This window comes from Sesamum indicum, linkage group LG4, assembly GCF_000512975.1.
Source record: "Sesamum indicum cultivar Zhongzhi No. 13 linkage group LG4, S_indicum_v1.0, whole genome shotgun sequence".
NCBI lineage: Eukaryota > Viridiplantae > Streptophyta > Magnoliopsida > Lamiales > Pedaliaceae > Sesamum > Sesamum indicum.
Window position 1 is genome coordinate 6,094,168 of NC_026148.1, and position 17,082 is coordinate 6,111,249.

The 17,082-nt window shown below is 26.4% G+C and overlaps 1 long non-coding RNA gene and 1 pseudogene across 2 annotated transcripts; both read right to left on the minus strand.

Moving 5' to 3' along the window:
• On the minus strand, positions 2,473 to 14,544 carry LOC105160111. 2 transcript variants are annotated; one of them, XR_002286881.1, is made up of 7 exons: positions 14,456 to 14,544; positions 13,997 to 14,115; positions 11,995 to 12,138; positions 11,714 to 11,777; positions 11,293 to 11,369; positions 10,913 to 10,969; positions 2,473 to 2,596 (listed from the first exon to the last, which is right to left on the minus strand). It is a non-coding gene; the product is annotated as an uncharacterized LOC105160111 (long non-coding RNA). The 2 variants fall into 2 exon arrangements; XR_002286880.1 differs by having other exon boundaries at positions 11,293 to 11,777.
• Positions 14,574 to 17,082, minus strand: part of LOC105160112 — a 7,355-nt pseudogene continuing 4,846 nt past the window's right edge.

Consider the following 17,082-nt stretch of genomic DNA (forward strand, 5'->3'; position numbering starts at 1 on the left):
TCGAAATTATGCTTTCATGTTCTGTCAAAATTCTCCATTTACATTTTACCTTTTTCGATATGATTTTGACATAAAATGTTGGCCTTAGCAAATAAGAATTATATAAATCTTGAATTTCGTCAGTCATTGAATATTTTTATGTATATTTTTGTACTTAGAATGAATATAGGTTATGTATATGGAATGGAGTTAATACTATCATATATTCTTTTATAAGTACAAACATTATTACATATAAATGTGATTGAGGGGGTAAAATTAAAAATTTGTGTAATTTTTTTGCTATCGTCAATATTTTTTGTCCAATCCTTAACAAAGAGGGTCAAATTAAAATTTTTTGTTTTCGAAAAAAAGTGCAATTCTCATTTTTAAAAGCGTTATAAGTATAATGAACCTTAGATTAATTATTTCTGAATTATCTTCTTTAATCATATTATATTATATTATTTGAAATGTTGAGGTGGATAAGTTATTTGGTCCTTATTTTGTATTATATTTAGATTTAATGGTGATTTATTATTTTCATGAGTAGATTTGAATGTATTCTAATTATTCGTAATTTCGTTAATATTATGCTTATATACTCCTATTTATATTGTAGGTATTAATTAATTTTATTAAATTTATAATTATAATCATATTATTAATCCAACGATGGGACTATATACCTAACTTAATTTTCTTTTTTTTTTCACTTTATGTACTCTAAAAAATAAAATTAAACTAAACTACATGCATATAAAATAATAGGAATGTTCAAAAAATTATATAAAATAGAAATGTTCAAAAAAAATTCCATATGAAAAATTAAAGTACCAAATACTTCCCCTATGATATAAAATAATGATTATAGGACTTATAAAGAATCTACATGCATTTTATAATTATATTTATTGTATTATTTATGAATTATCATTATAATCATTTTATATTATTATATTTTTAGGAAAAAATCTAGAGTCATCCCTGTAATAATAGAAATGTTCAAAAAATTCCATATGAAAAATTAAAGTACCAAATACTTCCACTATGATATAAAACAAAATTCAAAAAGCCCTTCGTACAAAAATTGGGGTAGTGTGATTATTTATTCGTAACATAGGCGGTGATTTTTTATATTAAAAATTTTATGGGGAGATTTTTGATATTTTGTTATATCACAAGGGTCAAAATGGATTTAACACTATATCTTTATTTTTATAAGTGTAGAATTAAAATTTTATGAATATTTTTGGACAATTCCTAATGGATTCAGTGTGAAAGTTTGAATGGTGTGTAATTGTAGAACTCTTTGAAGAAAGTTATTTTTAAGTTAATATTGCTTATTATTATGTGGTTAATTACTATGTAATTTATTAGACATAGGGAGTGTTTTGCCTATTTTAGAACATAGGGAGTGTTTTGTCTATTGAATATCTAGATAGTGGTTCTAATAATTAAACATTATAATCATAACACAAAAACGTAATAATTATTTGGATTATATAAACATAGTTCTATATGATAAAATTTAGTAATGCCAAAGTGTAAGTGTGAAAAAGTATGATCATAAAAACTAACAAATTTATGATTTATTTTGAATAGAAATAAAGAAGAGAGGGATAGATTAGTTTTCTAATTTTATAAATTTTAATTTGTATTATATTAAAAATTTATAAATTAATTTATTACTTATATTAAAATAATTTTTTACATTTAAAAATTATAATGTGGTTAACATATATTAAAATATTTAATGAAAATTGATTTTGATTTTTTATTCATTTGAAGATAAAAGTTCTCTAATTTTATTTTTAAAAAATTAATTTTATTAGTAGAATGTGGTACATATTTATTAAAATAATTTCAAGCCAATTTCAAATAGTTATTGATATATTAATATTTATAAAAATTCTCTCATTTTTTATTTTGAAAATTATAATTTCATCTATTTTAATATGTAACATAAGAGTCATATCAGATCCAATTATTTTAGGTATAGAATGACTTAAAATGCAATGAATATTATACGGGTAGAATTTGAGTAAAGCATATAAATAATATCAATGAATATTTAAGGAGTCTAAATTCGAATAAGATAATACACACATATTGGCAGGGCTAGAAACTAGACTTGATAAATGCACCCCCTTTGTTGGTCATTAATTGAGTCCAAATAATAATAGTGCCACGCTTGGGCCACAAGCCCAGGCCCCAACACTCAAAGTAAACAAGAAACAAGCTTTTATTGAATTAGGCTATTTATCCTAATCCCAAGTGAACGGCCCTAAGTCGAATGACAAAGTGAGAAATTCCAAAATTTTAGAAAGCAAATTGTGATAATTTAATATAATTTGACCATCTAAAATAAAATACTTGTTCCGGAAGAAAACGTGTGTTTTTTAATTAATTTGAAGAGTAAGCACAATAGAGCAGCAACCACATTTATTCTGAGACGGCACGGTTCTGAGCAATAGGATTCCAACACTGGAGACAACCAAAGAGTCATATGCTATGTATTCGTCCTTGATGAGAGCTTTTTTCCCATAATATTCATGTAGGAGCCTGCTCAGAGTATCCATCTGATGAATGATTTGACGTTGTCCTCGAGTAATACCTAAAATGAAGAATTGATTGATGGAGATCATTAACAAGGAACAGAATTTGACATGTCTAATACTTGATGGAATAGGTTAAACTATTAGAACCAATACACTTATGTAACCAGTGCTTGTTGAGATCTTTAAGTAAACTTTAATTATTTAATTTATGAGATTATAAGATAAATGAAATAGTTGTAACTTTCTCATTACAAATAATAATTTCTGAAATATAATAAATTATAACTAATGAGAATATAATATAAGTATAAACTATTAAAATCCTATTATCATACATCTAAGTTGAAATCTAACTAATAATTTGAAATAAATTAATTAAATTATAAGTATAAACTATTAGCCAGTGCTCAATTAATCTCAATTAATCTATGTAAGATGCGTTTGTATAATTAAACCTAACCCTAGACGTCGTCAATATAATTTGTCCATAGAAATATATCAACTTACTATCACCCATTTTTCGATACGGAAAAAACTCATGTCAGCCAAAAAAATTTAAAAAATTGCAAGATAACCAAACTTTAATTTTTCATGGATCATAATCGGATCATAATCCCTCAGCATTTATTTATGTAATTACCAAACTTTAGCAGGGTGTCAGAGTAATATCTTGGGTAAGAGCAATATAACACCATATACTTTTCATACAAATTTTTAATTTAAAACTAAATTCATAACATTGCACTTTTTAATGTTTAAAATCTTCAAGCTAAAAGTAACATATTACTTATTAATTAATAAATTTTAAAATATAAAGAATTTTCAAATTAAAATTTTCGTGTAAGTATATTATCCTCTATTTTTTTATGTATAACTAAAGTTTATTAAAGTTAATAAATTATAATTTAAAACAATTTTGTATTTTATACAATTTTTGTTAAAATTAGTAAATTATTATTTCAACATAATTTAGTAATTTTTTTATTTATTAAATTATTCTTTTTCATCATTTCTCCATCATCGATCGCCCTGCCCTTGCCGTCGTAAAATTAGTAAATTATTATTTCAACATAATTTAGTAATTTTTTTATTTATTAAATTATTCTTTTTCATCATTTCTCCATCATCGATCGCCCTGCCCTTGCCGTCGCCCATCGCTTTGTTTTGATTTGTCTAATGTACTTAAATATTTATTAAATAAAGTATTCTATTATAATTTTGATTTATTAAACTATTCTATTATAATTTTATCTCAACTAACCTATGTAAATAAATTAATTATAAAATTACTTATCCGTGAATATTTATAAGGAAGAAATATAAAATATATCTTCCACATTTTTATAGTACTACCAAGTATCTTGAGGTGAATATAAAATTTATAAGATTTGAAGTAATACAAATTTTTCAAATACAAATAATATAAAATATTATTAAATTTCTATATAAAATAATAATATTAACTTCAATTAATTTTATTTTGAATATTATTATTGTTGGTACATAAAATTAAAATATGCTAATTGTAATCTAAAATATAATTACGAGTTAAGTACAAATATATAAAGAAATTCATTACTGGAATATAAGATAGACAAAATTAGTTTGTACATCTCATCTTTATTTTTATATTAATTATAAACTTATTTTACTTTTATACTTTATTTTTAGAAGGATTTCAGTAGTGATTTTTTCTCTTTTATAGTTAATTTTAGAATTAACAAATTTTGTATTTTGTAGATATAATTATATCTTTTATAAAGATATAATAAATTTATAAACGATATAATTATAATAAAATAAAATATATTTTTAAATAAAATTAGTGATTTTAATTTATATAAATATAAATTAATACTAAATTTTACATATAATTTAGCTGAGGTAGTTTTTTTTTAAAAAAAAAACTTGACCAAAATTATAATAAATGGCAGAGTGGGGGTTGAGAGATAATAAATGCAGAATTGGTGAATACTTTTAATTTTGTTGATTTTTTTTTAGTTTTTCCATCTTCCATGATAGAGGCTATTTTTAGTAAATAATACAGTGTGAATGTAAAAATAATTAGTAGAAAAAAAATAACGATGACATTATCTTTTTATCATTTCAATTTGTTTATAAAAAAAATATAATAATATTAATCTGACTCCACATACGTAGATTGCATTTTATTTTTATAAGTACAAAAATATATATAAAAATATTAAATCAGTGACAAAACTAAAAATTTAGGTAATATTTATTTGCTAAGGTCAGCATTTTGTATTTAAACCATGAACAGAATCAAATGTAAATAAAAAATTTATAAGACCACCGACTAACCAAGAAAGATGTTCTTTTCACCCATAAAAAAATATATATATATAGCGCCAAAATATTCTTTAAATTATTTATTTTAGAAACTTTTAAATTTAAAATAAAACTACAAGAATTCAAGATAAATTTTTACTTGAAATTGAGTTATTATTTTCTTTGAAAATATTTCAATGAACTTTTTATCATATATAATAGTAAAAAAATTATGATTTTTCAAAATAAAAAAATTAGAGAACTTTTATAAATTTAGTTATAATTAATTATTAATATATCAGCAACTATTTGAAATTAAATTCTTAATTTGCTTGAAATTATTTTAATAAATATTTACCACAAATTCTACTAAATAAAATCAATTTTCTAAAATAAAAATCAGATAACTTTTATCTTCAAATGAATGAAAAATCAAAATCAATTTTCATTAAATATTTTAACATATTTGACCACATTATAATTTTTAAATGTAAAATTTTTATATTAATATAAATAAATTAATTTATAAATTTCTAATATAATACAAATAACATTAAATATAATAAAAATTAAAATTAATATATCCCTCTCATCTTTACTTCTTTTCAAAATAACTATAAATTAATTTATTTTTATGGTCATATTTTTTCACACTACACTTTGACATTACTAAATTCTATCAGATAAAACTATGTTTATATAATCAAAATAATTATTACGTTTATAATATTTAATTATTAGAACCACTGTCTAGATATTCAAACAAAATATTATTTTAATTCAATTTTATAATGTTTACTATGTACACGATGACTAGTTCTTAAAAATTAAATAGTAATTAACCACATAATATAAAGCAATATTAACTTAAAAATAAAAAATTACATTTTCTTCCATAAAGTTTTAAAATTATACACACCATTCAAAACTTTCACACTTAATCCATTAGGAATTGTCCCACAATATTGATAAAATTTTAATTTTACACTTATAAAAATAAAAATATATAATACATATAAGACTAAAAATGTTAACTTAGTGATGTAATTCTAAATTTTAGATCAGTTCTAAGGTCAGCATTTTATGTCCAAACTCCTAATTTTACATGATAATTATATATATACATAAAAATATATAAACACAATACTAAAACATGGACTATTTATTTTTTTGTACAATAAATTCAATCTTTTTCTTTTTTTTTATTGCCTAATAAAATGAATAAATATGTATCTAATAATATGAAAGATTATAATGATAATTCATAAATAATACAACAAATATAATTATAAAATGCATGCAGATTCTTTAAAAGTCCTATTATCATTTAGTTTTAAGTATAATTTTGTACACAAATTATTCTTAATTCTAAATAATTAATTTTAATTTTTAGAGTACATACAGTAAAAAAAATTATTCTTAATTCTAAATAATTAATTTTAATTTTTAGAGTACATACAGTAAAAAAAAAAAAAAGAAGAAATTAAGTTAGATATACAGTTCCATCAATGGATTTTGTTATACTTATTTTTTCCTAAATATTTGAAAAATCTTCCCAATTTGGCTATACTATCAATTTTGAAATAAATCCATACAATATTCCTCAATAGCTCGATGAAAGTCCTGAATAATTATTTGTTGATATACTTTGTTTTCAAAAGAATTTCATAAGCTATATTTTGTTTAGTAGTTAACTAAGCATTATTTTAAATTTCATATTTGTGGATATATTATATATTTTATAATCAACAGTGTGAAAAAGATAATATACATATAAGATGTTTATTATATTTTTTAATTTATGAAGATAATATTTAATTTTAGTAGTTATTCAAACAAAACATTATTTTAGAGATCAAGACATTTATACAAGAAATAAAAAAAAGGACAAAAAAATCTACAACAAACTTAACGGCAAGACTTACCTGAGTGGCAAAACACCCAATATAAAATTATCCCATTTTCAAATTATCCATATTAATATAAATAATAAAGTAACAATAAACTACAAAGACATAAAAATAATTTTTAATTACTTCTTATTATTATTTTTAATTTAATTATTATTTGTTTTGAAAATATCTTAATAAATTATTATTACACATAAATAATAAAATTGTTTAATAAATATGTACCACAAATAATAATAAATAACTTTTTAAAATAAAATTATATAATTTAATTAACATTATTTTTTTTAATAAACTTGACCAAATTATAATAAATAAATTTAGTTTTTAAAAGTAATTTTGTCTTAAGAGCATTATTTTAATATAAATAATAAGTTAATTTTTTAAAATTATTATTTTTGTTCGATATAATACAAAATAAAATAAATTATAATCAAAATTTGAAACCAAAATAATAATATTAACCTACATAAATGCCCATTCAGAATACTATTAATATTGGGGTTGTAAAAAATTCAGAAGTATTAATCCATGATTTTATCATAGTAGGAGTGATGAGAAATAATAAATAATAAAATTTTATTTCTCTGATTTTTCATATTTGATAGAGGCATTTTTAGTAAATATTAAAGAGATCTGCTCATAAAAATAATTAGACCGCAATCAAAAGAGATCTACTCATAAAAATATATAAGTGACCACTAAATCTAGTATAATGACAAAATAAGAAAATTTTAAATAATATAATATGATACGATTAATGGAAGACAACTGAGAAATAATTAATATAGGGTTACTTTGCTAGGTAATTACACTTTTTTTTCAAAAAACAAATATTCTAAAATTACACATACAAAAAATTCACTATTTTCATCTGACCTCTTTGTTAAGAATTTGACAAAAAATTTTAACAATAGCACAAAAATTACACCAATTTTTTAATTATTACCCCCTCAATCAACATTTGTTATGTAATATTTTTGTACTTATAAGAAGAAATATGTAATAATAATATTAACTCCACCCCATATACATAGCCTATATTCATCTCTGTAAATACAAAAATATACATGAAAACGATAAATGAGTAACAATATTCAAATTTTATGTAATTCTAAATCATATCGAAAAAAGGTAAATTATAAATGAAAATTTTGTCAGAACATATAAGTGTAATTTCAAAAATTAATAATATACAAGTAAAATTATATTTTTATAAAATTTAATTGTTAAGACCACTGTCTAGCCAGATAAATATTCTCTTTACTCATAATTTAATAAAAAATTGAAAAACATGGAATATTCTTTTTCCTATTTTCAAATTATTTATTTTAATAGGAAATAAATAAACTTTTAAATAGAATTTGAGCTAAAACTTTTACTTGAATTAAATTATTATTGAAAATATTTTAATGAACTTTGACAATTAAGAAATAAAAAACTTAGAGAAATAAAAAATTAGAGAACTTTGTAATTTTAATACGTATTTACCACAAATTCTAATAAATAAAATAAGAATTTTATCTTCAAATAAATTAAAAATTAATTTCTATTTACTAATTGTATTGCGAAATATTCAACGCAAGGATATGTTCGTAATGTTTGGTTATATACATTAATAATAAACTCTGCATATATTATAATTTTTAAATAAATTAAAGTTTTATCTTAATATAAATAATAAATTAATTTTTTTTTAATTTTTAATGTTATTCAAAATAAAAATTTAAGTAATAATATTAGCTTACATATAAATTAGAAACCTGAATAATTTTTTTTCTATTAAAAATTAACACAAAGATATCATTTAATTATTAAGACCACTACCTAACAAATTATTACATTTTAAATTATAAAATTATTTATTATATGTACGTAGAAATATTAAAACTAGTGCAAAAAAATAACTACCCACATAATAAATTAACAAAATCAATTAAAAGAAAAATGACAAAACAAGGAACAAGAAGTACAAGTAAAAATAAATGCTATGGTCACGTGGTTCAAATATTTATATATAAATTATTTTCGGCTTTTTTTTTTATATACCACAAGCTACTGTATTTTATATAATATGATTTTTTATCTCTAATGTTTACAAATTCTTAAAGAATTAGTCAAATTTCAAACTAAATCTATAAAAATTTATAAATATTATGTTAATTATGTACATGACGACTAGTCCATAAAAATTAACTAATTATTATTATGAATTAACAAAATTAATTAAAGAAATAACTAAATTGCCATTAAAGCTTTATTAACAAAATAAGCAACTAACTTGACATAATTAATAAATAAACATAGAATTAACTTAAAAGTAATTTTCCTCCAAAAAGTTCTAAATTACACACACTGAAACTTTCATTGTTTTAGGCTTAACCCTTTTTCGTTAGAAATTGGTCCAAAAATATTGATAAAATTTTTTACACTTATAACAATAAAAATATAATAATAAATTTTACACTTATAACAATAAAAATATAATAATATAAAATCATCCTATATATATATGACATATTCCCAAAAATATTTATTAAATGACGCAATTCTAATTTTCTACTATCAGTTATAAGACCATCATTTTATACCCTAATTCCGAGCCCTACATGAGAACTATAAATCAATAAATTCAATTATAATTACTAATATAATAACCGTATGGACTATTTATTTATTTTGTACAATAAATTCAATTTTTTTCTTTTTTTATTGTCTAATAAAGCGAATAAATATCTATATAATAATATGAGATAAAAGTAATTCATAAATGATATGACAATAATTATATAAGACATATAGATTCTTTAATCCTATTATACGACAACATTAAGAACAAAAAATATTTAATTTGTCCTATAACATTGGTACACAAAGAATAAAACAAAAGGACAATAAATATAATTTACCTTATATATAACAATATAGTAATATGAAAATATTATTAGTAAGATATAATAAATCAAAAAATACTAATATAACTATAAACAATTTATGTACAATTAATTCAATTTTTTTATTCTATGTATGCAAATAAATATTTTTTGTTTCTATAGTAAATTATATATAATATAAAAAAAATAATTGTATAATATAATATGCATGTAGACAATTTCTTTAAAAACAATTATTATAAAATTCAAAAAGTACAAATAAATGCCTTGGTAACGTGGTTCCAAATATTTATATATAAGATTAATTTTGATCCATTTAGCCATTGACGTGATTTTTTATCTTTAACGTTTACAAATTCTTACGAATTTGGTCAAATTTCAAACCAAATTTGTAAAAATTTATAAACATTAAAATTCAAAATCATCAAAACCATAAATAATGACAACAAATATAATTATATATATATATATATATATCTGTGTGTATGTGTGTGTAACAAACCTATAAATAATTGATATCTTACTACTTAACATATATACTGCATTAAAATATTTGGTCTACTTAATAATTTTTCTAGCAATATGTAATTTCTAAATCATTAAATTCTTAATTAATCTTTAAATTAAATAATCAATTAAAATTTTAATTTGTAGCACTCCAATTCGTTCCATTAATTTTAAAATAGTTTTTCCCCACAACATGACAAATAAAATAAGAAATTAATTAATAAGTGAAACAAATATAAAATAAATGAAATAATGGTGACTTTCTCATTACAAAAATTTTTTAATATATAATAAATCATAAATAATTCTTATTATGCAATATAATTTGCATATAAACCATTTCCATTGAAATCCAATTATCATATAACATCCAAGTTAGAATTCAACTACTAACTTGATTTTACATGAATTAACTAATTACAAAGTTACTATACATAATTTAGCAATCTATTATTATAAGAAATAGATATAATTGTCATCACAAAAAAAAAGAAGAAATATAAAAAACGACAAATACTATCTCCATTATCCTATGCAAATAAATTAAAAACTAAAAAATAATTATAAAATTATTTACGGCAGTCATAAATGAAGAAATATAATATCAAATCATTCACAAATTTATAATATATACAATAACTTAGTATGCTTTTCATTTACAGTTATATATATTATTACATTATACTATAATAAAAGTGTGAACACTACTTATATTTTATTGATACCCTTTTAAATAATAAATGAGAGTGTATGAGGATGGGTCTATTCTCACCTTTTTGGCAGGAAGGTTTTGTTCAACAACTGTACTAATCACCCGCCAATTCTTATGCTGTCAAAGAGTTGTATAAGCGAGGAGGAAGTTACTTCAACATGGACTCAAGCAAGAACACAATCTCTACCACAAGAGTAGATTAGCTTTACAAGAGTTCTACAATATGTTAGTTGTGCTGTGAACAAGAAAGTTGAAAATGGAGTACAATAACAGAGTTTCAGCATCAAAGAAACCAATATGCAAGGTGGTCGAACACAAACGCTATTATTACTAGATAAATTAATCAGAGCAGCAAAAACAATGAAGAAATACGCTCCAATTAACAACACAACATTAGGGGACAAATGATAAAAATGATATGATAGCATATGAATAGTCACCTGCACCACGGAGCACCAATACTAAAACACTTCCGGAAACATCACCGTGGTCTTCTCAACAAGTGTAGCAAATGCAACTGAAAGAAAATTATGTGATGAACTTCATTGGAAGAGTTTAAAAGAAAGATGGAAGACAAAAATGAAAGAAAAAGAAAGAACTATAAATTAGATGGCGACAAGACAAATTTGATGAAGTTGCACATGCGACGGGTACCATAACATATGTTGGATGAGAAACCACAAATGCAAGTACTTGTACAAAGTTACAAACACTATGTATACTCCGCAAATAGTGAATCTCATTTCAATTTCAGGCTGAACCAAATTTACAATGGCCTGTTGATGAAAAGATGGTTTATTATATGTTTGCCATTTTTAAATTACATTTACCACAAACGTTAAAATTCCTTAATTGGTGTACCTCCTAGATTCACAAGACGAGCTCACTTTATCGGACTCTTATATCTGCATCGTCTGCTGAGTAGCTGCAGGAGATAGTAGTTTCAAAATCCAAGCCACATCCTAACAATATAGTTTAACATAGAAAGTGGTATGAGATTACGTAAATGGTCCAGCAGTCAATGCAAATTTCACAAACTATAAAATATGGTCCATAGTTTTGTCATTACCGAAAACACAAACAAAAGAAAATTCCAGAGTTGAACTCATTTGGATAGCATCCTATCCCATAGAATATATTACCTAGAAGGAAGATGGCTTGGGGAACAAAAGGAGTACTCGCCGTCTCCCTCTAAGCAGACTTTCAAATATGCCTGAAAGTCTTTCGCAAGTTTGGCGGTGTAATTTTCTTCGTTGCCTGTATGGAAATCAAACCATCTAGACCATCTAGCACACATCAGAGATTGTTGCAAAAAAAAGTTCAAACATCATTTTATTGCCCCATAAATTTTAAACAAAAAAACTACAAACAAAGTCTATTTGCATTGTTTGAGTTTCAAGAGATTGCAAGATTTCTAGGACACCACAATTTGCAGGCAATCATGACACATAAATGGTTAAAATAGACAGAATAGATGAAATATGACAAAACACAACTGCCGGATCATCTGTTAAGCAAAGAGACAAAATGACACTAACTTCAACTTGATATTATGTTTCACTAGCTTGCTTAAGTTTAGCTGATGAGTTTTAAGCCTGGATTGAGTAAAACCAGCGAAAACCTCCAATAATTTTTATTACAAGATGATGAGCAACTGCCTATAGAAATTGAATAATGTATTAATTCAGATCCCCAAGATCCGCAAAGAGCTAGAGTAGTTCAATACAAGTTAGTACAATATACAGATGACATGATGGAGACAGGAAGCACAGAGTTCATGGTGATCCTGATTGGCATCACGGTACCATTCCTGTGTGACCAATTCAAGGCCTAAACCCAATGAACTCCAATTCTCAAATTGAACAGCCTGCTTAATTATTTCAAAGTTTCAGATCTAATCTATTAACATGTTGCATATTTCAGAGACCAAATACAATAGAAGGGTTTTGGGGGTAGCTGATCATAAACCAATCTTGAGTAGCATAATCATTCATGATACATGTACACACAAAGCTTCACAATAAATTACCAAATGAAACAATACTTGAGCAGGGGCTCATCACTTTCAATCTTACCCAAACTTACTAAAAAAAAAGAATATCAGCAATAACGTCTATTGGAAGATTCGTTACAACAAAATATGACATCTTTTTCTGAATATCAAATGACTAAAAGATCCATTGAATCCTAAAAACCTTCACATATACTTGGTGTGAAAATTAGTTTTAAAAAAAAATATGCTTTTCAATATTTAATTCATGTATCACATACATTTGGCATGTAAATTATTTCAGAACAATTCATGCTTTTCAAAAATTCATTTACACTCCATGTTTCCTGATAATCTGCAGTGTCACAACATTACCCACTAAATGCATTAAAACTCATGCACTATGCATGATCAACCCACAAATTCAGAGCATATGATCTATGCACTATGTCAACCCACAAATTCAGAGCATATGATCTATTATCCTGGCGGTTCTATTACCTAGATCAAAACTAGACCCCACTATTAGCTGACCTTATCCTGCCCATCCTATTGGAGAGCATGGAAGAACTCCTTAATAAGCCTGCATCTACAGTGCAAAGCAGATCAAAGATACATGTGAAACGAAGATACAGAAATCTTCTCAGCAACTTTAATTTTCTTAAGCCTAAATAAATCATTATTCACTTAGTATTCTCGCATGCTAATCAAAAAACTCACGAAACAATCACAATACCTCAAGAAAAGCTTTTAACAAGGACTTGTAAACTACTAATCCTTTTAGAGCTTTTCATTTTGGTGTGCATATTGTTTTTCCTTGTGTTTTGAAGGAAACATGGAAGATCACACAGCAAAGGAATTATGACCACAAAGAGATCATAAACACAAATATATTTCTGGAGAAATTAAAAAAATAGAACTCAGACCACCTTGAGCAACTTATCATATGAATTCAGAACATAATTTCTTTTGCTAATTATGCACCACTTCTGTCCCACAAGGTTGGTCTGGCATTTTATGTTAGTTCATTGCAAATGTTCTATACTTGGATATAAAGCCATTTATCATTTAATCTAAAGGCACCATCTGAATTTTCCAAACCACCATGCAGAAAAGGCAGTATGTGTTCACACAAATCATGATATGGTACAGACCTCAATTTGAAGAACCCGGGTAATTGCTGCTTTCATTCCAGTTATTCTGTGAACAAAGCCCATTTCTTCCCCCAGCTCGCCAGTCAAGAAGGCCAAGAAGAACTTCCACAAGATCAACCCTACAACAATTATATGCCATGTTACTATTGCATGACACAGAGAACATGCAACAGTAGTTTTATCAGGATGCATATCCCAATAATATTCTAAAAATAGACTCAATCACCCACCCATATCTTAGCCCAGGTGACAGATAATTGCATCGTTGTGGGCCGAAAATTACTTTGTATCTAATAAATACTAATTGCATGATTTGCATTACTTATGCACCCATCTTAGAAAATTTATCATGAAAACACAGATGAATTTATGCGCATTGTTGTTTCATTAACCACGTCTGCACATTTCACATGCATAACAATTCTACAACTTAGGGTCTAAAGAGATATTGATGCTCACTTGAGACCCTGTGCAACAAGTGCATCTCTTGCTCGATTCCCTGCAACTACAACACGCTTTAAGGTTTCAAGAGCTAGCATGCTTCCACCTTGCCAACCAATCGCGTTCAACAGAAGTGGAACTACCTGAAGAAAAAGCTCATCAGAACAATACCAAACTTAGCAACAGATGTTTAATCAGATAAACACATCTTTTGTATGATATTTTCTTGGAGGGGAAAAAAGGGGGGCTGCTTAAAACCACAGCATATCTGGGGTGTCCCAATACTAGTGGCTGCCATAGCTTCTGCACAGGTGGTGCTACCTGCAAGCTAATGTAGAACACGTAAACAACTAAGGCGAACTCGCTCCTGAGGAGTTTGTGAATTTTGTTGCGACGAACCATCCTCAGATACATAGGTTTCTGAAGCTATTGTTTCTCTGCTTGCTCCATGGGCTACTGCAGACACAAGTTTGGGCACATAACCAAGATATCCAACATGATCTGCAAGAGCGGGGTACATCCTGAGTAAAGAGACCGGGGCAGCAGAAAGAAGTAGAGGAAGTTCAGTGTCAACAGCTTGGCCATCATATTGTGAGGCGGCAACGGATGTAAGGTACTGATCCAGCAGCCCTTCAAGAAATCTCTTGGGATTTCTAAGTGGAAATTTGGGATCTTTCAGGAATAACCTAACATAGATCCCTCCAACCTAGACAGCAATACATCATGTATGCAGACAACGATGCAGCCATTGCTGGAGTCCAGACTAGTTCAGGAGTTTTGTTGTTTGTTCAAGAGCAATCACAACTGCTTCACCAGGACCATCCCTGATTACCGAGACAAGGAAATCAGGCAGAAATCTTGCCAGACTTATCGCCACTCTTGGCCCATGCATAGTCGTGCCAACAAGCTTCCCTAATAGCGAAGCTGCTGCGGCTCTTTGCTGCAACGGAATCTCTTCTACACAAAATTTCCATTTTAGAGCGCAAGATAGAATTCTTAAGAAACCGCTATCTATGAGATCAGCATACCTTGTATTGGCAAGAGAACTTTAAGAATGAAAACCACCCCTCCATGCTTTTCAGCTGCCCAAGCTAGCTCCGGCGTGCTTGCTAAGGCATAGAGAACATGCAAAGCTCCTTCACGGCAGCTGGGAGATGAGTGAAGCAACTGTAATAAAACAAGCAGACCAGAGCTATCTGCGACCATTGCTTCCACACAAGGTGCATATGTAGTCAACCGTGACAAAACAAGTAGACATAGCTGAGGAATGTTGCTTGATGAAGAAACAGGAAGAGAAAAGCATTCAAAGAGGGGAATAGCTTCTCCTTTGTGGAGACCACTGAAGCTAAATTCAGATTCTTTGTCAACAAGTGCTGAAATTACAGAAATTACAGAAAAAAAGGTGTCAAGGGTGACTAAAAAAGTGTCAGACGAAAAACCACCAGATTTCTACCTGAAGGATAGCAGACCGTAATGAAGATTTTTAACTAGTTCCAAATCTTCCCTCTCCAAGCTTTTCCCATCAAGTGATGCTGAAGAATCATCAGATGCTGCTCGGCAGATCCATCAGTGGTTACATCACTATTAACATGAGTATCCATGCTTGCAGCGGGTGCATTATGGACTAGATGTGATATAAAATCAACAAGGGCAAGACAGAAGTCCTCAGGCTTAGTAATTTCAAAATCTGGTTGATCATTATAGACTCTCAAGTATACGTTGCCAATATAGAGCTCCTTAGATAATGCTTCATAAACAAAGGAATGCGAATCTTTAAGGTCATACGAACCATGATGACTAAGGCTTGCACGCTGCTCTTCCACAAATTTCAAAAGTTCTGTGGAGGAATTCCGGATTATCTGTAAATGAAAGATCAAGTGAAACTATGTAATGATATCTAAGAGTCCCACAAGGTCATCAACTATGGCATAGAGCATCTACAAATGGCCATCACTTGGAACTACAGTATATGTGTTTAAAACATTTTCAATCTAGATAGTTATGGAAAGTAACACCCACACCCCAATTATTATCAGAAAGACAACCTATATATAGATTAGAATTATAGCTTGCACATAATAGATACCCTTTTCTTAATCATTATGCAAAAAATAAAACCTTCAGGCTCGTGAAAAGAACTTCTGGTGCAAAAGCATCTTTTTTTGTTTTTTTGTTTTTTTTTATGGGGTGGGGAGGAGGAAAATGTGCAAATAGGTTCGCATATCAAACATAAGAAATGCATGGAAACTTCACAACAAATCATAGATAGGAAGGGCATAGATTTTAAGGCCCAACACCAAGTTTCTTTGATCAGACAAGATAGATATACGGAAGAAGATACTCTATTAGATGCAAACAAATAACCTCTTCCCTTAAAGAACCAATAGTTGAGCTGCAAGAGATTCTTTGAATTAAATACTATGTCCAGTGCAAAAGTGCAAAAAAAGAAAATTAAGTTCTCTAAATCTGAATGCAGAACGTCCAGAATATGCCACCAAACCACCCGGAACAAGTAAATCAGGAAAAGAAAAAAAAAATGAAACTTGAATCAGTTATAGAATCTTCATGACAACTACATACCAAGTAGTTAAAGCCAATTTGAAAACTTTTAATAACACAAACATGTAGAACATATTGCTTTCCTC